Source organism: Vigna unguiculata, unplaced genomic scaffold, assembly GCF_004118075.2.
Source record: "Vigna unguiculata cultivar IT97K-499-35 unplaced genomic scaffold, ASM411807v1 contig_580, whole genome shotgun sequence".
Taxonomy (NCBI): domain Eukaryota; kingdom Viridiplantae; phylum Streptophyta; class Magnoliopsida; order Fabales; family Fabaceae; genus Vigna; species Vigna unguiculata.
Genome location: NW_021011300.1, coordinates 5,640 through 30,000, shown reverse-complemented (window position 1 = coordinate 30,000; position 24,361 = coordinate 5,640). Strand labels below are relative to the sequence as shown.

Below are 24,361 nucleotides of genomic sequence, written 5' to 3'. Positions count from 1 at the left end.
TATATATATAACTTTTCCATTAACAACTACCATTTTAAAAAAACTTTATATAAGAAGATATACATTTTCTTTGTAGTTTTTTTTTTATCGACAAAGTATATATATATATATATTAACAATTTGAAAAAAAAAAATTCAGAAGATTTAGAGGGACGAAAAGAGAATAGATTAGTTTAACTTTTTCCATTAACAACTACCATTTTAAAAAAACTTTATATAAGGAGATATACATTTTCTTTGTAGTTTTTTGTTTTTCTAATTTTATCATCTTTATAATTATTTTTAAATTTAAATAATTATTCATAATAGAAAAATTATATTTTGGTTTTAATATTTTAGTAACTTGAATTCAAATTTACTCCTTTATCATTTTAATAAATAGTTTTCCAAAATTTTAATAATTACTCATAATAGAAAAAATATTTACACAATATTACTCGTAGTATTTTTTATTTCAATAACCAAAATTTATTTTATATATATATATATATATATAAATTTATCTTTCTTTCCACAATTATTTTTAAAATTTAATCATTTTTCAATTATGAAATTATCTATAAAGTAAATAAGACTATCTGAGATAAAATTATAAAAATGATTTATATTTAATTTCTTAATTATAGTAATAAAAACAACAACAAAAATAATTTTATTATTTCTTATTTTTATAAAAAAATAACACCGGTAAACATATATTTTTACTATATTCATGTTTATTATCTTCTTTTAGTATTTTCTTAAAATGTTATAATTTTAAATATTAATTAAATATAAATAAAATAGTCAGATAAAATGGAAATATTTTATCAATAGTTCTATAAATATTTCTTTTAAAAAAACCGTTTTATAATTAATTTTCCTTTAGCTATAACATATTTTCGAACATATAGTTAAAACGCTATTGGCCAACCGAAAGCTCAATGTGATTGACATGGGCGACTCTAACCCTAACAGTATAGTAATCATGTCTATAAATCTCACGTCCTAAAGCCTTCAACCATGTACTTTGGTGTTTAGGGTTAGCCTCATAGCTTGTGGAGTTCTTATGTCAGTGTCTTCGATCTCTGTTTCTGCTTCAATCTCTGTTTCAGCATCCCTCACACTCACACACTCTGTCTGCGCTCCACACCCACCCACCCAATCTCTCCCTCCGCGCACTCTCTCTGTTTGCGATTTCCATTCTCAGGGCTCGCTTCTCTTCCACTGACGTCGCCGCTGGCCACCGCGAAACACACAGGCCACCACGTCGTCGTCGCTAACCATACCCGCTTCTCTTCTCCTCCACCTTCACATCCACCACGCGTTGGCTATTTCGAGAAAACAGCGTCCACGACCACCGCGAAAACAGCGGAGCCACCGTCGGACTGCGATTGGCGGACGATTCCGACCGCCACGACCACCGCGAAGACAGGTATGTTCCTAATTTGAGTTGTGGTTCCCTTTTCTTTCAATTTGTAACCTAAATTTATGATTTTCGTAACCCTAAAATTGGTTTCCTGTAATTGGAAGTTATGGTGTATGTGTGGTTGTTGTTGCTGCGATTTGTCCTTGTTTGGATTGGACCCATTCTGTGAATCATAATTGTTGTGCTGTTGTTGGTTAAATTTTCCCCCAATTTCAATTTCGTAGTTGCTGCCGTTTTGGTGTGGTGGTGATGTTCATTTCTTTTTTTCTTGTTTTTCTAGTGTTACTATTTTTATCTGACTGTGTGATAGGCTGATAGTTGTGGTTGTTTTCTTTGTTTGTCTGTTTATCTGTAATCATGTGGAGATATGTGGAGAACATGTATTTCATCGTTGCACTGTGATCAAATAAATACTGCCACTGTTTCATATTGTTCTATCATCCTTGAGACAAAAATATGTTCTTCATTAATGATTGAATTATATGATAGAAAGTACCAAGTTGCAAAGTTGTATGTGCCGTGTTTGCAAAGCTAGGATTGAGTTGTTTGGCCTTAACTTAAACTGAAATTTGCTTATACACTGCAGTATATTTGATGTAGAACTATAATGCCACCTCCTTTTTAACTGTTCTGAACTCTAATTTGTTTGAGGCATCTCTACCGGGGTTTGATGATGGGGAGATTTCAGAAGATGCTCCTATTGATTTGGAGGGTTTAGATGCTTCTGCAGCACATGTTGCCAAACAAATTATACAACCTCTCATCCATAATTAATGCTTCTATTTTTTTTTTAATGTAACTGTTTGCACTTTGGTAATGCTCCATGCCTAAAGTACTCTAATTCAGACTTGTTATTGATGTTGCAACAGTGTCTTGATGACTTGCAGAGAGCAAAATGTCATTATATATATTGTAGGGTTGTTTGTTTTGTGATCAGTTATATTATATACTGCAGGGTTGTTTTTGTTGCAATAATTTTGTTGAAATCTGATTTTGGACTGAAAATGTAACATATGGAAAAAAGCCCGCGGGCCAGCCCGTCAGCCCGCCAGCCCGCCAGCTTGCGGGCCGGGTTCAAAAGTGTAACCCGTTTCACCCTTGCGGGCCAGCCCGTATAAATCGGGCCAAAATCGGGCCGGGTCAAAACGGGCCGGGCTGGCCCGTTTTGACATCCCTACAACTGAGTGCGATCTTGTTTTAGGGTTGGCTTCGCAACTGAGTGCGATGTCATGTTAGGGTTGGCTTGATGTATTCAATAGTATGTGATTCTCTCATAGTCATCGTTTTTGTGCTTAATTTTGTACATGTTAGATTCAGATACAATGGATAAGCGAAAATGCCCTGTGAGAAGATCTCCCATAATTGATAGGAAGTGCCGTATGACACTCTAAACGCAGCGCCAATCGAAGAACTTGTTCTTTGTGGCGCTGTGTGTGTGATTTGGAACGGGTCTCTGAGGGTATTTTTTTTCTTAATTGTTGTTATTTAAATTCTTTTTTAGTTTTTAATTTTGTTTTCTAGGGTTAGGTCTGATGCCACGTCGCTGGTAGCTTTAATTGCAGTGACCAGTGATGCTATGATTGGACCAAAATCAAAAGTGAATTTCGTTTGTTTCGCATCCTGATAGGAATCTGTGGATTTCATACTTTATGATCTGCGGAGCCGTTTTGTGCGATTACATTTTTTATTCTTCGTTTGAACTTTGTGTTGTTTGTTTTAGTTTTATGTTGTCATGCTTGTGGCGAAGCCGATGATGATTTATTTTATTTGGAATTACCGTCTGATATTTGATGAGAATCTGTGGCTGACTGAGGCTTCCTAATTACTTGGATGAAAATTTGTTCAAGTTTCATCTTTTTTATTTATTTATCTTCAGTGTTGCTACTTTTTTCACTTTTCTTGCTGTGCATAAATACCTCAGGTGAAGAGCGAAATATATAATATGGTTATTATTGTTTGTGAATTGATGCTTAAAATGTCTTTGTTTGCCGATTATTGTTCCCCCTTGTATGCAGACAAACGAATTAGCAATGTAAAATATCAAGATTCCTCTTAACTTAAATTACATGTCATTTATGTGACTTGTTTGTCTCTCACAATCCCCAACTCCTCCATTAATTATTTTATATTTCAGACCCATGGCCTTCATCTTCTATTTCCTTTCCTCCATCAAATCCTTCACTGCATGCAACAATTTCCATGGTCACCTGCAGCTACAAAATGTTCAAGTACTCCAATAGAACCCGTCTCCCTCTTCGCCGAAGGCGCAGACTCCATTTTTGCCGACCAGCGCCTCTGTTTTATGCATAAACACCAACACCACCTTCCTGGTAATCCGATTCTCACCAAGCTTTTTTATGCAAAAAAAACAAAAAAAAATCTCATGCTTATCAACTCACAAGTGTTGTCTTTGTTGCTGTCAGAAGTTAACATTGTTATCTTAATGTTCATTCCGTTTGAATGGCTTCATTCCGAACTCAGCAACATTTGTAGGTCCCTCTTGAGGCAGTTGATTAATAACAAAAAATTTCAATATTAAGGCAGTTGATTTATTTTTTATTTTTTGACTGGGTTGTAAGAACCAATGGTTTTCCGTATTATCCTTGTGCTTTAGTTTGCAGTAGATAAATGATATTCTACCAGATGGCTTGTTGCTGTTACAGGCTTGATAGTTGGCTAGGTTCCCTGTTTTCATATTTTTGTTAGCTATTATTCCTTTTCATGGTATATGATGCGCTGATTTAGAAAGTTGAAAAGAAAGTTGTGTTATATAATGGGCATCCATATTACTTTCTGCATCTAGGGCGGCAAGTTCTCCGTTAAGAGTTCAAGAGATGCTTTATTAAAAAAAAATACAATTTTTTCATTATGTTCCTCTTCACTTTTGGGATGATGCATTTCTCACATGTCATCTTGTCCAAACGTTTCTTCACTTTTTGTTTTTTGCAATCAGGTTCCTATTATGTCTTGTATTGCAGATAGACTTTTTACCTTGTTTCTCTCCTTATATTTAGTTTCACATGTTTTGGCCATGACCTTAAATTAGGTATTTTTAAACTTTCTATCAAATCTCTCGAATGCATTTATTTTTAGGTTACTCAGATCTCCAAAAGGGTTATCATGGTAATCATTATGATTAGACTAGGTGCTTTCTGAAAAAATAGAAAATCCCTATATTAGCTTTCAGATGTTGATTGGACAGACTTTGGTTCTAATAGAAGATCTGCTTCCAAATATGGTGTTTTCATGGTGATAATTTAATCTCTTGGAAGTGCAAGAAACAAAATTATAGCCACCAGTGAGAACGTGCAAGCATGTCAAAGATTTGATTAGTGATTTTTGCGCCGTGGAGGTTGCCTAGCTGGGACAATCACAACTGTGGTATTGCGAGTCCAGACGCGATAGTGACAAGGATGATGGCACAATAGGGGGAATAGACAGGGCGGTGGTAGTACATTGGTGGCAAAAAACGATGACTGGAAAAATAACACCTAAGAACAATGCCAGAAATTAAAAAAAGATGAACAATTTCCAGACGAAAAATTTAGCACGGGGAACAGAGGGTTTTCGTAGGAGGCAAGGATTTAACCTAGCTCTACATACAATGTTAAAATAAAAGAGAAGTACAGGCAAATCCCTAATGTGTGTAGAGCACACAAAGTTATGTATTTATAACAAAAAAATACAAAGAGATAGGCATAAGCCCGTTATATCTAATAGTTTCTATTAAGCGGACATGGTTATAGGCAAGAACTTATTGAATCCATTGGTGCTACAAGGAGTATGCCCTTTTTAGGGAAAGGGTAGCGGTGTGGATGAGGCCACTAGGGCAGAGAAGCCACCTTCTCTAATATCTTTTCTTTTTCAGAATTTCCTTTACGCTTTATTTGTTTAAAGCTCATATTATTAGTTCTGGTTCTGTATTTTGTTTAATCATCAAGTACATATCTGAGTTTGTATCAAGTATCATTTTCACTGTCAGACAAACAGTTTGCCTAAGGTATCGGCAGGAATTTATGTCCGAAATTATGTTTGACAAGTTGAAGGAACAAAACCCAAAAAGGTTTTATTTTGATACAATTTTCTTTATATCATCTTTTGTGATGATGAAAGTGTTTTGTTGAGCAATTAAGTTGCTCAAGTTTAGGGGTTGCCTACTGGATTGTGTAGTCAATTAATTTCGTGTTTTAGTTGCTTATTTGGTTTTCTGAGAGTAGCTTGTGTGGTTGCCAAGCATCTTTCATCTCTTTCTGCATCTCATGTCGGCTGTTTCAAGTTTTAGGAAAGCTGTATGACCAACCAATGACTTCCTTTCCAACGTCCCCTTGTAAGTTTTTTTTTCATTTTTCTTTTCCCATTATTGACGTATTATGTTATATTTATTGGATTAGATGCTCTTTTTGAATTATTAAAGAACTAGGGTATGAAGTATGATCTTGGGCTGCATATTATCTAAGTGCATTATCAATATTATATTTCATAGTAGTAGCTGGAATTTATGTCAAAATGTCTTATTTCCGAAGTGGTTCGTGATATTTCTTTCCCCTCACTGAACCCAAAACACAGGATTGAACTTGGACAAAATTCAGTTTTCCATATTGCAATGATTGATTGTGTGTGATAGTCAAATTAACTATAATATTGTAGGGAAAAGGGAAAATTAGCACCTTCAAATTTGTCACGTCCCTTTTAGTCCTTGACCTTTAAAAAGGTGTATCTTTTACTTTTACACATTTACAATGCTTGTGAAAATTTGTTTTTCATGTTTTAGTCCTTTTGACCTAAGTATTATTCATCTAACGTTTTGCATTCACAGAACAACAAAATGGTGATGCCAATCAATACTTGGTTGGAATTGTTTGAACCATAATCCAGCATGATGTTCTTCACTTTTGGAGTGATCTGTTTCTCAAGACACGTGATAGAGCTGGGATCAGTTTAATAAGACCAAGAAACAGTAATCAAAGAAACAAGAAGGTCTTTATTTGTATAAAAAAACTTCCTCAAACCGAACAGTTCTCACTTGAATTGCTTCTAGATATTTCGAGGAACCTAAACCCTCCGACACAAAACTATTCAGTTGTATTCTCCCATCCACAACTACTAACAACTTCCTTTAATAATAGTCTCTGACAGCTGCCCACCATTAATTATTACGCATAAATTTTCTTATTCATTCTCTTATAATAGAAGGTTGTCTTGTTCTATCGAATGTTATCTTATCAACACTAGTTCATCACAGTCAGATTTCCTAATCTCTCTTGTATTCCCAATAGAATTTTTATCCTTCTCTCCTTGTCTTTTAGTTTAACATGTTTTGGTCATGACCTCAAACCAAGAAATAATAAGCTCTACCATCAAATGTATTGTTTGGGGTACTCACACTGTGAAAGGACTGTCATTGTTTTGCACATCAACTGCAAAAACATATTATCTTGGCTGGCGTTACCCTTTTCAACACCTGCCCCATCTTTTTCATTGTACTTAATGGTATTGTCAAAAGAAAGAATCGATACTTGGTTGAAATTACTTGTACCTTACGTCATCATTATGTTCCTCTTCACTTTTGGGATGATGCATTTCTCACATGTCATCTTGTCCAAACGTTTCTTCACTTTTTGTTTTTTGCAATCAGGTTCCTATTATGTCTTGTATTGCAGATAGACTTTTTACCTTGTTTCTCTCCTTATATTTAGTTTCACATGTTTTGGCCATGACCTTAAATTAGGTATTTTTAAACTTTCTATCAAATCTCTCGAATGCATTTATTTTTAGGTTACTCAGATCTCCAAAAGGGTTATCATAGTTTTTTTACCTCAACTTCAACAATATAGTCTTTACCGAGTTACTATTTTTTTTGAGACCTGCCCCCTCTCCTTCACTGTACCTGATGATAATCACTACAAAACCTTTGTATAGTGGACCTATTGGTTTGGCTCCAATTTTTGCTTTTGCTCCACCTCCATTGATTACATGCCAACAACGAAAACACATTCCAGTAACATTACACCTACTCTGTCTCTTCTTTAAATTTTGCGTCTATTCTTAAGTTTACATATGAAGCCACAACTAAACCATATTGGTGCTTGGCAATGTTGGATGGTATGAGAGCTTTACACTCCATTGGCATTTGGGAGCTTGTTCCCTTAACTCCTGACAAGACTAGTAATGGCTTGGGTTTATACAGTAAAGATTGGATCAAACGGTTTTCAATTAAATCATCTGCTCTAATAGACTTCCTTTAACTTCTACACTAGTTGTATATTAAATATGCCTTGTTACATGGTAAGTTGCATGAAGTTTATCCGTATTAGTATCACGTTTTAGTGTTTTTGGTGAGTCTTGTCTTGTTGTTTGCTTTGTCATTCTCCCAGAGGTTTGAAGTGGTCTCATCATGCCTAGTAGTTTGGCTGTTTTATCTCCGCCTTAATACATTTCACCATAACTCGATGTAAAGTTGATCACTCTATTTTCTCCATTCACTGGCGGTGCATTTATTATGTCATCTACGTTGATGACATAATCACTAGTAAATGACATAATAAAGACTCAAAACTCACCTCTTCATTTAGTTTTAGACAAAAGACTTAGGACCCTCAAATACTTGTGAAATTGTCCAATGCTTTTCTTATTTGCATTACCCAATAAAATATGCTTCGATATTCTGAGACTGATGTTCTTGATTGCCATCTCAGTTATACTTGGGTCCCAATGTCAATCTTCAACAAGGTTAAAGGGGCCGTTTCGTAGGAAAACTCAACCATCTTATTGTCACCATACCTGGCATCACCTTTATAGTTAGTGGTAAGTCACTTTCTTAATTTCACTTGTGATAATCAGTTAGATGTTGTCATTCATATTGTTTGGTACATATATATAAGAAAATAAAGGAAATGCCAAAATTACTTGTTACTCTAATATGATTTTGGCAGTATCATGATCATACAAGAGACCCACTTCTAGGTAATGTGGTCTTATGGGAGGAAATTTCGTTTAATTGAGGAGAAAGAAGCATAACATATTTGTGGTTGAAAATTGTGCTACGGTATCGGTTGCATGCAAGTACGTGGCTAAATTAGGAGACATTCAATATATGACATTTATATGTGACAATCAAGTTATATTTCTGATAGGCAATACATCAAATCCAATCTTTCTTGATCGGGCCAAACACAGATAGATTGCTACTAAGAAAAAAATCTGTTTTAAGAGGAATTTATAAGTGACTTTGTCAACTCTAATGACTGGTTGACCTACATTCTCAGCAAGTTCTTGGAAGCTTTCATCATGATTACATTTTAGCAAGATTGTGCTTTAACCTGGAGAGGAGTGTTATATTTGAAATAATTATCCCCATAAATAAGTGTTGCTGTTACAACAATTTTAGGAGTTTAATTATTCTTTTGTATTTGTGATTGATTTTGTTGTACCCTAATGTGCTCACATACAACACAATATTCAGATATGTTCTTTTTTGTATGATAGTTTACAAATAAAGTACCACATAAGTGATTTGGTCGTTATGTTTGCTAGTTAAAAATGCATTACTTGAACCCAAAGACAGTGGGTTTGAACGGTTTGGTTTAGATACTATCCAAATATCATCCTAATTCAAATCAAGATGCTTCTGTCGGTTGAATTAACATGCTACGGAAGCCATGAACACCCTACATTTAACAGGTGCTATTAATATTTAATTGAAAATTTAATAAAGGTTTTTTCCACAATGTAAAGACCTTAAGAATCAATCCAATGAGTTGATGTAGTAGTTAGATACATTACTGTAACACACTGTAGTAATTAGATATATTACAATAACATCATGTGGGGATGATCTATTTAGCGGTGAATTCTGTTTTTGGTCTTTGTTATATGTGAAAACTCGCTAAGCAAGCGACACTAACGATATCACAAATGAAATGAGATTAATCAATGATTTGATCGGGGTAGAGAAAACTTATGACAACAAGAAGAAAAACCATAAGAATCAAGATACCACTCTTTTAAGTTTAGATACAAAGTGGTTGTTGTTTCACACACATGATGCAAACGTAAAGAGATTAATTTGCGCTTTCCCCTTTATTTTATCGGTGAGTATCAATCGTCGCAATTCTTATTAAGTTCCCTGTCAATATTTAATAAATATTATGGTGGAATGTTGATGAAACCTTGCCCAAATGGTGGAATGTCAATATTTAATAAATATTTAATCTTCTAATGTCTTGGACCCAATATGTCCCAAGACTAGGATCTCCTGCCACTCTCACCACATAAATCATTCTGCTCTATGTGAGCATGAACGATTATTAAAGTTCATGATACCTTCCTTTATCTAGACATCTTCTATATCAAGGTATACACTAACCACCATCAGCAAGAGTTTCCCTTGAAACTCTTTTACCAACAATTTCCACATGCCATCTCAATCATTCAAGTCTCATGCCAATCCACCACCAACCAAACAAGTCATGTTTTCCATTTCATACTCAACATAACAAGATTTCATTTAATCTCATACTTTATAAATGCATACCATAACATACATATATCATGAAATAGTGTTTATCCTAAATAAGTGAGTGCCAACATTTAAGTACCTGCAATTCCATACAATCAAGCACAACACACAACCTAATTCTTACACCAAAATTCCTAAGAAAATTTATTATCACAAAACCAAAATTATTGTAATAATGCGTGACACATTTCTCAAGGTACAGAATCTAATCGACGATCGAACTAGTCAAATCACAAAATAGCATGTTATGAACCAAATGTCCAAATTTGAGCTCAATCAAACGGTTAATGAGTCGGGAAAATCAATTTTACTAAAACTGTGCATATGAGAAAAAGACATAGTCGCCCAGCTACCCAGGGCACTCGCCTAGCGACCACGCGACACTTCCAGAATACGAAAAATAACGTCAAATATCACACTTTCATGAATATTTGAACCCCTAACATGGAAATATACCAAAAATTAACGTTTTCCCCAATCTTGTCTCATATTCAACAAAACACTAATCACATAAAATAGAAATAACGTGAAACCCTAGCTTCCCTTACCTCGATAACGCTAGAAAACAAAGGCAAACTCTTAGCCGAGGAACACCGTAGCTCCAGGAATCAAACAGTGAGCTGAAACGTGTATATAAACACAGAACATGGGCATAAGGATGAACCCTAATCCAAACCTACATACTCGAACAGGAAAAGGAGAAGAAAGAGCAAGAAAGTTCTAAGGTCCATTTACTTGGAGGCATAACTGATTTAGCTAGCTCAAAAATGGAAGGTTTCATGTGCCCTAGCAGAGCTCTCAAATGCTACAAAGGAGGGGTAGAAACTGTTTTTCAAAAATGAGACAAGTGAGGATTAGGGGGCTGGAAAGGGGTATTGGGGGTCCTCAAATGGGCTGGCCTTAGGCCCATGAAAAGGCCAGACCCAAAACGTTTTAGAACTGAAAAAAATGGGGCTTATATTTTTCGCTATGTTTTTTACTCAAACTCTACTATTATATTTTTAGATTCCTCCCCTACAATATACATTGCCTTGTACTCTTTTATCAATGCTGGAACAATAGCAACACTGTTGGTAGATGCTATGGTTTCACTTTCCTCAACAATTTAGTAGCATTAAGCATTCTTACTTTGGGAGGTACAAGCAATCCTATTTCCAATCCATCCACTAACCTACAAGTAAGTAAAGAAACTAATGTATGGTAATATGTAACAGACAATTCTTTTTTAATTTCTTAGAGTTTTTCTAACACATACACCATGGCTATGCAAGGGCTATCTTAAACATTTGGAACATTTTTCAACTCTTTTCCCTCACAAGTTGCCTTTCAACTAATAAGTATATTTAATACTTTAAGACGCCAAGAGGTCTACGATGGCTCGTATCTCATCACAAGTACATTGTGTGATCTACCTCTCAATTAGTCAAATATTTCACTTATTTCTTAGTGAGTTTAACATCAACTTTAAAAGAAGTATGTGAATAGACACTTGTTTGCAACTGATTCAACTGCCTTTTAGAGAGGAAAACCATTGTTTGCTAGCAACGTCATCAAGGAATCGAGAGTTACAAAGGGTGGTTATCCTCAATATCTTTTTATATTTAAACATTATTAGGCTCAAGACATTCACTCACACACCGAACATGGTCACTTATAATGGACTTGGGCTTATTTATTGTGTTCATCAGTGACAAGGAAAAATAAGTTTTGGAGTTTGGAGGACTTTTAAGAACATTTGAGGTCTCTTTTCTTTACGATACACTTAGAATAACATTGTTCCTATTAAACTATTTTCCCCATTAGTAAATTAATATAATTAACATGACATTGATACAAAATGCAGTAAGAAATAACACACAGGCTACTATGTATAACCCACCTCCATTATCAACTTAGAAAGCACCCTATGTTACTGCCCGTAAATAAGCTTGTCACACAACAAACACTTCACAACAATAACAACAACACCACTAATAAAATATTGGAGTCCTCAAATAAAATAATTAACTTCCACGACTACAACAATTGGAGTTGGAATTCAGCCAAATTAAATACTCATAAAAATAAATAATGCCAATTCTATCAAACAAAGAATATTAAATTCCTGTATGAACATAAGGAAAAGCTAAAAAGGCAAGAGAGTAAACAAAATATGGTGTTCCTAAACTATAACAATCAAATTGCATTTCATTTGAGTTCAATAATTATCTATAAACACAATTAAGCAGCAAAGAAAAATGAAGAAACATAAAATTAATTGGGAAGGGAAGGAAGCGCACTTGTTATGTTGTTGTTGTGGGAGACCGACGCCGCCGTGGGTGACTGTCGCCACATAGTTACCTTCACAACTGTTAGGAGACAAAACATCAACGATTAGGGTAAACGACAATGAGAAAAGAAAAAAAAATTCTACAACGAGAACGAACCTGGCTCGATAACCACCGTGGCCCGCGGGTAATTGTCGTCGTTGTTAGTGAGCTCGTCGTCGGCGCTATGAGTGCTCATGTTGTTCTCATTCTTGCGTTCTTCGTTGTGGCTTTCTTGTTTCGTCTCCTCATGGTCTCTTTGTCCCTCTCATCTCTATGTGAGTGTTATGTGATGATGGGGAAAAAAACAAATGTGGAAATCGCTTTCCCGAAACTTCCATAATCGAAATTAAGGCTTTTCACTCAGGGTCGATAAAGAAATGGGGAAAATAAGTCGAGCTCGCTGTCAAAGAAAAGGGGAAAGTCGAAGAAGAGGGGAAAGTTGAATGTCAAAAAGTACTAAGACTGAAATATGTGTATGGTGAATAAGTTAAATTATTTTGAAACTAAATAATTTATTTAACTACAATATATTAATATAAAATTTACTTCTTATGAATTTAATCTAATTAGATATTAACTTTTACTTTTTAAATAAAAAATCACCAATTTATTTATTGTCATTAGTCCACTAATAAAATTTAAAATAAAAATATTTTAGTCAGAAATTGAAAAAAAAATCATAATATAATAAATACATATTTATGAAAGAATGTTGTAATAGTAAATATTTTTCATGGTCACTAAATTAGTTTATATTAGACCTAGATGGAGGATAATGACATAGATGTAGGAAACTAAAATATATTAAATTCATATTAAATTTGTTAACACAAATAAATTGAGTCTCAATATATTTTTCATAAGACTTAGATTTAAAATATTTTTACACGTAATTGTCAACTTTTCCTAATTGGTGGTGGTGGTTAGTGGCAACCATAGAAGGTCCGCAGGAGGGCCATGCCCCCCCCCCAATATTTTTTAATTTTTTTAGAAAATAATAAAATTAAAAATTAAACATAATAAAGAATAATAACATTTATTGAGATTTTTTTTCTTCTTCCCCATTTTAAGTTTTTCACGTATTGTATTTATTTATTACTCTTGTATCTCTTCTTTTGTTTTTTGTTTTAAAAAAGAAATAGAAAGTTATATATAAATTCATTCTCTCGTTCTTAGATCTCATCCGTCCTCTTTTAAGATAAAAAGGTAACTCTCTCCCTTCTCTTGATAGAAAAATATTAGTTTGATATTTAGTTTTTTTTTCATCTTATGAGTGTTTTGTATATTTTTTTTATGAATATAAAAAGAAAAGTTATGTACCATATGTTTTTTCATAATCATTTCTTAAATGTGGCTTGATTATCATATTCTTTTAAGTAATTATGTCTCAATTTTTTTTATTAGATTTTGATAAATTATATTTTAGTCTTAATTTGCTTTTAAATAGGTACACTGATGAAAAATAAAATAATAGATTAATTTTTTTTAAGGTGATAAAAGGGAAGATACCCTTGAAGATAAAAAATAATACAAATTTACTTGTTCACCTATTTTCAAGCATGATATTAGGAATTCAATATTGTTGAATTAGATAACCATTTCTTAAAATTCAAAGAATTATAAGTGGGAAGTTTCATATTGATTCTTTTAAATTATAGGCAGAATGTTTCATATTAATTATTTGGAATTTAGTATAAGAAAACGTGCTTAAATATGAGAATATCAAGGGAAAGAGATGAAATTAGAAAAACTAATTTAAAATAGTTTCATATCAAATACAATTTCAAAACTATAATTTTTATAAGGAAAAAACATACAAAAATTTTAATACTAAATTATATATACTTTTGTTATATTAGTAATAATAATTAAATATATAAAATTTGAATATATTATTTTGGCCCCTTCAAACTTTTTGACCAAGGTCTGCCACTGGTGATGTTGGTGGTGGTGATGTTGGTGATAAAGGTGGTGGTGGTAGTGGTGGTAGTAGTGTTGGTGGTGGTAGTGGTGGTAGTAGTGGTGGTGGTGGTAGTGGTGATGGTGATGGTGATGGTGATGGTGATGGTGATGGTGGTGGTGGTGGTGATGGTGGTTGTGGTGGTGGTGAAGGTGGTGTTGATGGTGGTGGTTGTGATGTTGGTTATGGTGATGGTGGATGTTGTTGTAGTGGTGGTGGTGGTGGTGGTGAGGCATGTGGTGGTGATGGTGGTGGTTGTGGATGTGGTGGTGATGGTGGTGTTGGTGGTGGTTGTGGTGGTGGTGATGTTGGTTATGGTGGTGGTGGAGGTTGTGGTAATGGTGGTGGTGATGTTGGTGGTGGTTGTGGTGGCGAAGGTGGTGGTGGTGATGGTGGAGGTGGGAGGCAAAAAACTTATGAGTAGCAACAAATTGTAAAAGTAAATAATTTAGTTATTTTGTAATTTATATTAAATATTAATTTAAAACTTTTATCATGTTAGTTAATCTAATTAAATAATTTTATGAAAAAAATATGTGTATGATTTACAGACTAAAAAAATTGGCTTAAATACCTTTTTGGTCCTCATTTTCGTAGTGTTTGTTGCAGATGGTCCTCATTTTGACAGAATGTTTAAAATGGTCCTCATGTTTACCAAATGTTTAAAATGGTTCTCATTTTCGCAATTCGTGTTTTATTTGGTCATTTTCTGTAACGCCGTTTAAATCATTAACGGAGCATTGTAGCATTGTACAGGTGGCACGGATTAGAGTGTGTTACGTGTACTGTACAAGTGTGGTAATTAGATATTTGAGGATAAATAAGTGGGCTAGGGTTTTGGTAGGGAATGTTTGAACAGTTGGTGAGTTTTGGCAATCTTGTTTCTCCATTCTCAATTGGTGTTGCTGCAATCTTTTTCTTCCTGCAATCCCATTATATAGGTATGTTACGATCCCAATATTCTTCCTTTACCTCTGGTTGTAATCGTTGGAGGCAACCGTGTTGTATCACTTCATGCACTGTTGGTGGTTCAACAAGAATGGATTAACCCAATTTGTAGTTGAGAGATGTCAGCTTTGATGATGGCAAGAACTCCAAAGAATATTGGTAGAAAATTTTGGGTACAATTTGTTTTTATTTTTGTGTTAATAATAGATTGGTTTTAATTTTTGGTTTATTGATTTACAGAGTGGTGGTTCCAATAATGTGGGCTGCAACTTTTTCAAATGGTGGTGTTGATGAAAAGGATAAGTCATTGAAGGTTGCTGAGAAGAGGCTGCAATTAGTAATAGGGTTCACTTGTGTTGTTATTGTATTATTCGAACTGTTATTATGTGTAATCTTTTAAAGTCCAATATGTTTTGTACTATTGTTAAATGAAGAAATGAATTAGTTTGATTATGTTGATATTAGTCCCAACATGTTCAAAATGACATCTTAATCTGAGCATTGAAGTAAGTGATATTGATCTAAGCTTGGGAGAAATTAAATTGATCTAAGTCTGGAAGAAGTTAAATTCATAACGTTAATTCATCCTCATCAAAATGCACTACATCAATGTTTGACAAAAGTGAAATTGAACGAAGTTTAAGGAAAATCAAAATGCAGTACATCAATAAAAAATTCTGCATCAGAAATTCCAAAAAATAACTAAGAGGTTTGTAGCTGCTATCATGGTCTCCTCCTAATCTATAATTTCATCCTAAACTACTGAGATGGTTCTTCTGGTATATGTAGTGGTGCTGCTTGACTCTCCATTTCATTCCTTGGTGGTTGAGTTGTTTGAGTTTCAACAGTTTGTGCATTCTCAGCAGTTTCAGCAGTTGGTGCATTCTTAACAATTTGGGCATCCGATGCAGTCTCAGTCGGTGTTGCAGTCTGATCATCCACATGCTTATTTGGGGCAATTGTTCCTGTTATGTCCAATCTGACGGCATATGCTACATTTTTCTATGACCTCCTTTGCTGATTTGTGTGTTATCCTTTCTCAACTCCCACTCTTCCAACCTTCTTTTTTTCTTGGGTCTTCCTGGTAAGATCCTCTTATGTGGTGGATGAACGTCAGGGTAGGGAGTTCTTTCCCACAAGACTTCACCATTGACTGGAAAGATGATGGATTGATATATTTCTTCATAGATGGATCTCTTGAAACAGATTGGTATGAATTCCTCAGCATTGATATTGATGAAATTCATTGCTGCAATAGCATGGCAGCAAGGGATATTCATCATTCCTTACCAAAACCCTAGCTCACTTATTTATCCCCAAATATCTAATTACCACACCTCTACAGTACCCGTAACACACCCTAATATAAAATGTGTCACTTGTACAATGGTCCATCAATGATTTAAACGGCGTTACAGGAAAGGACCAAATAAAACACGAATTGCGAAAATGAGGACCATTTTAAACATTCGATCAAAATAAGGACCATTTTAAACATTCTGTCAAAATGAGGACCATCCGCAACAAACACTACCAAAATGAGGACCAAAAAGGTATTTAAGCCAAAAAAATTTGATGGCTAAATATCATATTAAATATATTTTATAAAATAAAATTTATTTCGGTCACTAAATCAGTGGCTAAAACATTACATATTAAATAATGTTTAGCGACCAAAAATATTCGATGGCTAATTACCATATTAAATATATTTGACAGAATAAGAATTATTGTAACGTCCCATTTAATTAATAATCGAAATTAAAGGAAACGTCACGCGATAATAGTACTGCAGGGTAATCTTGGGGTCCCTAACACAACCCCTACGAAACTAGGCACACCACGATGCCAACAAAAGCAGGATAGCTGAATACGAATACAACGTAGAATGTAGCGTAGAAATACGGAAAGAAATACATGGGCCATAGCCCTAAAGAAACATGAAAGAAAGACGTTCGAAAATCTAGCCCGGATGGCTAAGCTGCTGGATCATCATTCCCTTGCTGGCCACGAGAACCTCGCCCATCTGCTCCCATCAACCAAGTCGATGATCATCGCAAGAAAGAACAGCCACATACAACACAGACATACAACAAAACGGGTAAGCTAGAGCTAACAACATACATCATGCAGTCAAACCTATTTTCATCATTTCATATCCACATAGCAATCAAACGTGTTATGACTCTTCATCCATTACACTACGACTCGACTCGACTCATCCGGATACGTATAACTTGGTCGGATTCAGCGGATGCTTGCACTTGTGTGGGTACCCCTGCTCGAACCTGAGCTGCTCGATCCTGAGCCATGTATTACCAGTGTTGCAATAAATCAAATCTCTCCCACCACAAGGTTAGCCCTTAGTGAGTTTCAGGCCTCCTGCTACTCCCACCACAGGAGTCAGCCCGCTCTAAGTGAGACTAACTGGCTCCTCGGAGTGTCAGGATGCAGTCCTTACCTTGAATCCTTACCTAGTTATACAGATGGGGCACCACCATGAACACCCACTAGCAGGGGCCATGGAATTACGTCCCGACCACTGAAGCGCGACCCCGGAGGTCTCACCTAGAGACCCCAAGGAATTACACGCTGACACGGACCAACATTCATAAATCAGCAATTTAAGAGAATATTAAATCATATTTTTCAATTCATAACACCCTTGAAGTTTAATCCTCATATCGATCCCATATCAATCCATACCTCTGATCATCACCACCCCAATGAGTCTAGGGTCTCATCTCATGCCAATACCATGTTCTTTTAATTCCAAACCACACATTCGCTTTACATGCTAAGTCTCATGCCAACCCATTCATCCAAAATTCATGAATCACGCCAAACATATATTTCATACTCCATTATATACATATCCATCATCACACAATCATACTCAACCAACATGGATCACTCGGAAAACCTTAAACAACCCAAAATGCAGCACTGTCTCGCCCAGAATCTCGCTCAGGCTGAGGAGCCTCGCTCAGGCGAGACATCTCGCTCAGGCGAGCCTCCCCCTCGCCTAGGCGAGAGTACAAAAACCAGTGTGAGGGCAACGCGGGATCTCGCTTAAGCGAGATCCCTCTCGCCTGGGCGAGTTGCCTACTCGCTCAAAAATTGAGCGAGTCGCCTGGGCGACTTTTCGTGCAGAGGCCTCCCTGTTTCATCTCGCCTAAGCGAGATTGACTCGCTTGGGCGAGATTAACAGGTCTCGCCACTGTTCTTCACTGCACAGCCATGAAAAGGAACCAAACATCACATGCAATGTACTCTCACACACCCAAACAACAGATCCCACCATACAAACAACAAATAACGCATAAACAATTCGAAAAGAGACTCAAAACCAGAACCCTAACTTCCCGTACCTGGAAAGGAGCTAACGGACTTTGACGCGGAACTTTGGGGGCACAGAAGCTCGAGTGATGGACCTAGAAATGACAGTCGAACGGAACCCTAGCGGAAAGGGGGTGGCGGCTGCTGAGTTCAGGGCAAGGGCAAGGTGTCTCTGAAATGTAGGGTACCCCTTAGGTTTAGGGCAGACCTAAGGCTTATATACACTGGGCCACCCTTAGGCCCACTTAGGAGCAGCCCACTAACCTGTTGGGCTGGAACAAAAGAAAATGGGGCCTTACAATTATTTTGGTTGTTAAATCGATGATTAAAACATTATATATTAAATAATGTTTAGTGACCGAAAATATTTGGTGGAAAATTACCATATTAAATATATTTTATAGAATAAGATTTATTTTGGTTAAATCGGTTGCTAAAACATTACATATTAAATAATATTTAGTGACCAAAAATATTCGGTGGCTGATTAACATATAAAATATATTTTACAGAATAAGATTTATTTTGGTCTCTAAATTGGAGGCTAAACGTAATATTTAGAGACTAAAAATTTTGGTCGCTATAGGTGACTATTTGTTATTATTATGATTCAATGACTATTTTAGTCACAATTTATGACTAAATTATTTCAATGACTAATATCAGTTGTTAAATTGCATTTTTTTCTAGTAATGATAAACACATCTATCTTAACATGAATTGTTGCAATGGTAAGAAAGGTATGATAATGCACCTCCAATATAAATGCTATTTCTTCTTCTTTTTTCTAAAGAATGATAAAGTTTCCAAGTAATGTGCAATTTTGCTTTTGAGGTGAAGAACTATAAAAGTGACCGTTAAGAGACATTTGGGCCCTAGTGTCATAACAATGTTCCCTTATGTAGTCCTCATATCTTTGTAGCTGAATTGATTATGCATTCAATGGGTCTAAAATCTAGCCCACAATCCCTAATTTATTTATTATGATCAATCATCTACCCTAATTAATTTGCATTATCCTTAGCACTAATTAAAGATCACAAACACACACAAAAAAAATAAAACAAAAAAAGAATAAAATTTTTATTTGGGTTTGACCCACGTGCCATATGCCAATAACATGTTGACACGTGTCATCCAAAATAGAAAAATCATATAAAATGAGCCAATCACAGAAGACGTGGAAATGGTTCACGTCTAATGTTAACTTTCCTTCCTTTAATTATACTTTCATACACACACACATTAACTATAAGATATTATTTCTTAAACTAATATACGCTAAAATTAGAGATGGCAAATAAACCCGTCCCCGTAGGTATTGCCCGAACCCGTCTCCGTTTTGACGGGGAATCCCCGCATTGACTGAGTATGGGTATGGGTATGGGGAATCCCCGACTTTTTCAATTGGGTATGGGGATGGGTATGGGGATGTACATATCTCCGCCATATTACCCGTCCCCGTTTAAATTATTAAAATATTACTAATTAATTAAATAACCACATATATATATATATATATATATATATATATATATATTATTTTTTATTTATTCTAATTATTTGGGTTGTCATGAAACTCATTTGCATTTCAATTATATTTTTCATCTTATCATAATCTTTATGTAATTATGTTCAAAATATGTATGTTAATTAAAAAATGTTATGTCTCACATTTGAATATTTCTATTATTTTTTAATATTTTTATTTAATGTATATTTTTCTTTCACATGAAAATGTTTAATACTCTCAATTAAGTATTTAATAGCACAAACATTTCGTTTACTAGGTAATATAAAAAAAAATCATTTACTTATTATTCTTATTATTAGTTTTTGTTTCATTTGAATAACTTTTTTATTTCACTAAAACATTTTTTGTTATTTCTCAACTATTGAGTATATATATGTTGATATTTGAAAAGTTTTCTTAGATCTATAAGATATTTTTTAACTTATCATACCCTTAATTATACATTTGTTTTCTTTTGTGCGATTTCTTTCAATAGTCTCTTAAATTGTTTGTAAACATTTGTTAACTTTTTAATATTTTTATTTCTTGTTTATTTTCATTATGTATAATACTATTTCGATATATTTTATTTAATTATTTTTTATTTTTTAACTCATTATCAATCATACTGTAATTTTTTCACTATAATTATATAAATAACTTTTATTTACTACAATATAAAAATTTAATGTAATTGTCATTAATATTTTTTTATTACCATCCAACATAATTGAAGTTCAAAAGATACAAGATCTATGTTAAAATTTTATTATTATGATTATTATTTGTTCTTTGTATCATTTTGATTAAGTAATGTATTATAACTTTTATTAGTGTATAAAAAAGAGATTCATTAGAATTTAAAATATTGAAGTAAACAAATATTTAAAATATATTTTAATCTGAATATTTGTTTCCTTTTATATTTTTTTAAAAGTATTTTTAAATTTCATCAACTAGGTTTCATTAATGTTTGCAAATTTAATAAATGTGTTGGTTCTCATGAAATTTTATTTGGTATTATAATCTAAAATGTAAATAATTATAATTTATTTTAAACTTTTATTATGATTATTATTTGTTCTTTGTATCATTTTGATCAAATGATGTATTATAACTTTTATTAGTATATAAAAAAGATATTCATTAGAATTTAAAAGATTGAAGTAAACAAACATTTAAAATATATTTTAATTTGAATATTTGTTTTTCGCTTATACTTTTAAAAAATATTTTTAAATATTATCAACTAGGTTTCATTAATGTTTGTAAATTTAATAAATGTGTTGGTTCTCATGAAACTTTATTTGGTATTATAATCTAAAATGTAAACAATTATAATTTATTTTAAACTTTTATTATGATTATTATTTGTTCTTTTTTTCATTTTGATCAAATGATGTATTATAACTTTTATTAGTGTATAAAAAAGATATTTATTAGAATTTAAAAGATTGAAGTAAACAAACATTTAAAATATCAATTATGTTCTTTGTATCATTTTGATCAAATGATGTATTATAACTTTTATTAGTGTATAAAAAAAGATTTATTAGAATTTAAAAGATTGAAGTAAACAAACATTTAAAATATATTTTAATTTGAATATTTGTTTTTCTTTTATATTTTTAAAAAAATATTTTTAAATTTTATCAATTATGTTTCATTAATATTTGCAAATTTAATAATTGTTTTAGTTCTCATGAAATTTTATTTGGTATTATTATATAAAATGTAAACAATTATAATTTATTTTAAAGTATTTGATATGGAAGAAACAAATCATTCTAATATTGAATATTTGATAATATTATGTTTCCTTTATCATAAAAATTTTATTATTTTATAAAAATTAATTAAAATTAATATTGAAGTAGTAAGAAATGGGTATGGGTATGGGTACGAGATTATACCGTTACCCGGTGGGGATGATGATGGGTCAAAAGTTTAATACCTGTTGGTTTGGGTATGGGGATGGGGATGAATTTCTTTTACGGGGATGGGTATGGGATAGCGAAACCCATGTCCGCCCCGCCCCATTGCCATCCCTAGCTAAAATATATTATACCTAGCTATTTCATTTTTTTTCTTTATTTGGGGCATTGTACATGAAGATTTGAAGAAAAAGGTTGTTTGTCTTATCTTAGTAATCAAAAAGATTATGTATGCATAATCCAAGGTCACAAACCTAGTAGGGTGGTAGGAGAATTTGATTATGGATGATGAACATACCTCCTCCTTAGGAACACCACAATAAAATAATAACAATTATTATTCTTATTAAATAATAATAATAATAATAATAATAATAATAATAATAAATTGTTCTTTAAAAAAGTGAGTGTGTTATGTGAGTTGTCCCTTGGAGAAATGGAGAGTGGTGGGCAAGAAAGAGAAGGAAAATAAAGAACAAAATAATTGAAAGACAAGATTTTGTGTTTGCCATTGTTGGGGAGTGGGTTATACTGTGAAGACTTTGAAAATGTATAAAGCAAGCAACGCGTTAATGCATGTGGATGTGGCTCAGAATTAGGGTTTATGTTTAATTTTCTTCTCACACTTCTTTAACATTCATGGTGTCTATCAGTAAATAATAATATAACATGTATCAGAATCCTACTATTTTAAGAAAAAATAAATAAAACAAAACTTATATAATCATAACATTCGTATCTAAATTCATCCACTAAAACCTTTTCTCATTTTGGCTTTAGATTACTTTTGGTCTCTCTCTTAAGAAAAGTCCTGTGTATAATGCTAATAAGAATTTAAATTTTATGTTGTATATTGTGATTGAGTTCAAAATTATTGTACGTGGAATTTATTAAATAGTTACTGAACAAATTTGATAATCTTTATAGTTTTTCAAGAGAGTTGTTGGAGGAAAGTAAAAGATTTGATAAAGATACAAATTGAATTCGAAATCATTGAATGTTTGTTGTTGTAAAAGTGCTTTCTGAATTATTTATTTCAGAAAATTTTCAAAACAAGCTTTCTGAAATTTCTAAAATGGGATTTCTAGAACTACATTTCTAGAATAAGAGTTTCGAATGAGATTTCTGGAATGAAATTTTCAAAATACAATACATTTTGATACAGGTTTTTTATAACAGAATTTTTAAAATAATTTTTCAAAGTATGTAATGCATTTCGGAATGTATTTTTCATAATAAGTTTTTAGGACACACTTTCTAACACATTAATGCATTTTAAAAAGAGTTTTCCATAATGAGTTTATTCAACATGTTTTTTCTTTTCTTTCTCTTTAGAGTTGTCTCTCTCTATTCTTTCTCCGCAATGGTGGTGATATCAGCCGTGATGATGTAATATAGTGAGAAAGATGTTCAGTTTTTTATCAGTGTAGAGGTGCAATTAATAATGAAGCAGCTGGAGGAAGCAAAATCCACATATTGGTAAGAGGATTTCTTTTTGGTCCAAATAGTGCAAGTTGATTTTATCTTCTTTGCTTGGGGATTCTTTCTGCACCCCATTGTTTTCTTCCGTCACTCCATTTTTGCGGTCATTCTCATTTTGTTTCCTCATTATTATATATTAGTGTAAATACAGATGCTATCGCACCTGTGTGTACATATTTTATATATGCATGATATTATATCAGTAGGTGATGATATTATAATGTTATTAAGTTAATATATAAAATAAATTATATTTATTAAAATAAATAGAATATATCAGAAAAGATGAGAGAATAATATGTTGATAAATAGAAAAAAGAGAAAAAGAAGAGATAGACTAATTTATAAAAAACTTGGTAAAAATAAAGGTCAATTTTCAAAATTTAATAAATAATTACATTTTAAAAGATAAAATTGGAATTTTGAAATGTGGACACAAAAGAAAAATTCTCTTTATATATTGTTATAGATTAAATAAGGACATTGGTATTTTGGTACTATCCCTCATTAATATTCAATTTCTCTTTCTTTTAAAATATAAAAATTAATTTTTGTTAAGAATATTTTATTCTTATAAGAGTTGTCAGATGCTCATCAAATAATGTCTTTGAACATTTTTTTTATTAAATAACTAGATTTTTGACCCATGCATATGAGTCTTTGATTTTTTTAATTATGTGTTAAGAAAACATAAATAATTATTATTTGAAAAATAAATAATTTATATAATATTATCAGTGTTATAATTATATTTGATTATAAATATAATATTTAAGTTTATAATACATAATATAAAAAAGGTAAATCTGTGAACTTTGAGTACATTTTTACGATAGCAATCATATAATAATCTACTTCGTCTTGTCTCGTGTATACGCGTACGCATGTGTCTTTTTTTTTTTTTTAATTATGCGTTAAGAAAAACATAAATAATTATTATATTTAAATAA

The 24,361-nt window shown here is 32.9% G+C and overlaps 1 long non-coding RNA gene and 3 other non-coding genes across 9 annotated transcripts; all 4 read left to right on the top strand.

The window, feature by feature from the left end:
* Positions 1-918: 918 nt before the first annotated feature.
* Positions 919-8,931, top strand: LOC114172458. Of its 6 annotated transcripts, XR_003602083.1 has the most exons (6): positions 919-1,414; positions 3,543-3,738; positions 3,832-5,735; positions 6,225-6,385; positions 8,104-8,212; positions 8,341-8,931. It is a non-coding gene; the product is annotated as an uncharacterized LOC114172458 (long non-coding RNA). The 6 variants fall into 6 exon arrangements; XR_003602082.1 differs by lacking the exon at positions 6,225-6,385 and having other exon boundaries at positions 920-1,414; positions 3,890-5,735; XR_003602081.1 differs by lacking the exon at positions 6,225-6,385 and having other exon boundaries at positions 920-1,414; positions 3,835-5,735.
* Positions 2,746-2,870, top strand: LOC114172460. Its single transcript, XR_003602086.1, has one exon. It is a non-coding gene; the product is annotated as a small nucleolar RNA Z112 (small nucleolar RNA).
* LOC114172462 lies at positions 2,935-3,091 on the top strand. The gene has a single exon (XR_003602088.1). It is a non-coding gene; the product is annotated as a small nucleolar RNA snoR2/U65 (small nucleolar RNA).
* Positions 3,153-3,228, top strand: LOC114172461. The gene has a single exon (XR_003602087.1). It is a non-coding gene; the product is annotated as a small nucleolar RNA snoR77Y (small nucleolar RNA).
* Positions 8,932-24,361: the final 15,430 nt, after the last annotated feature.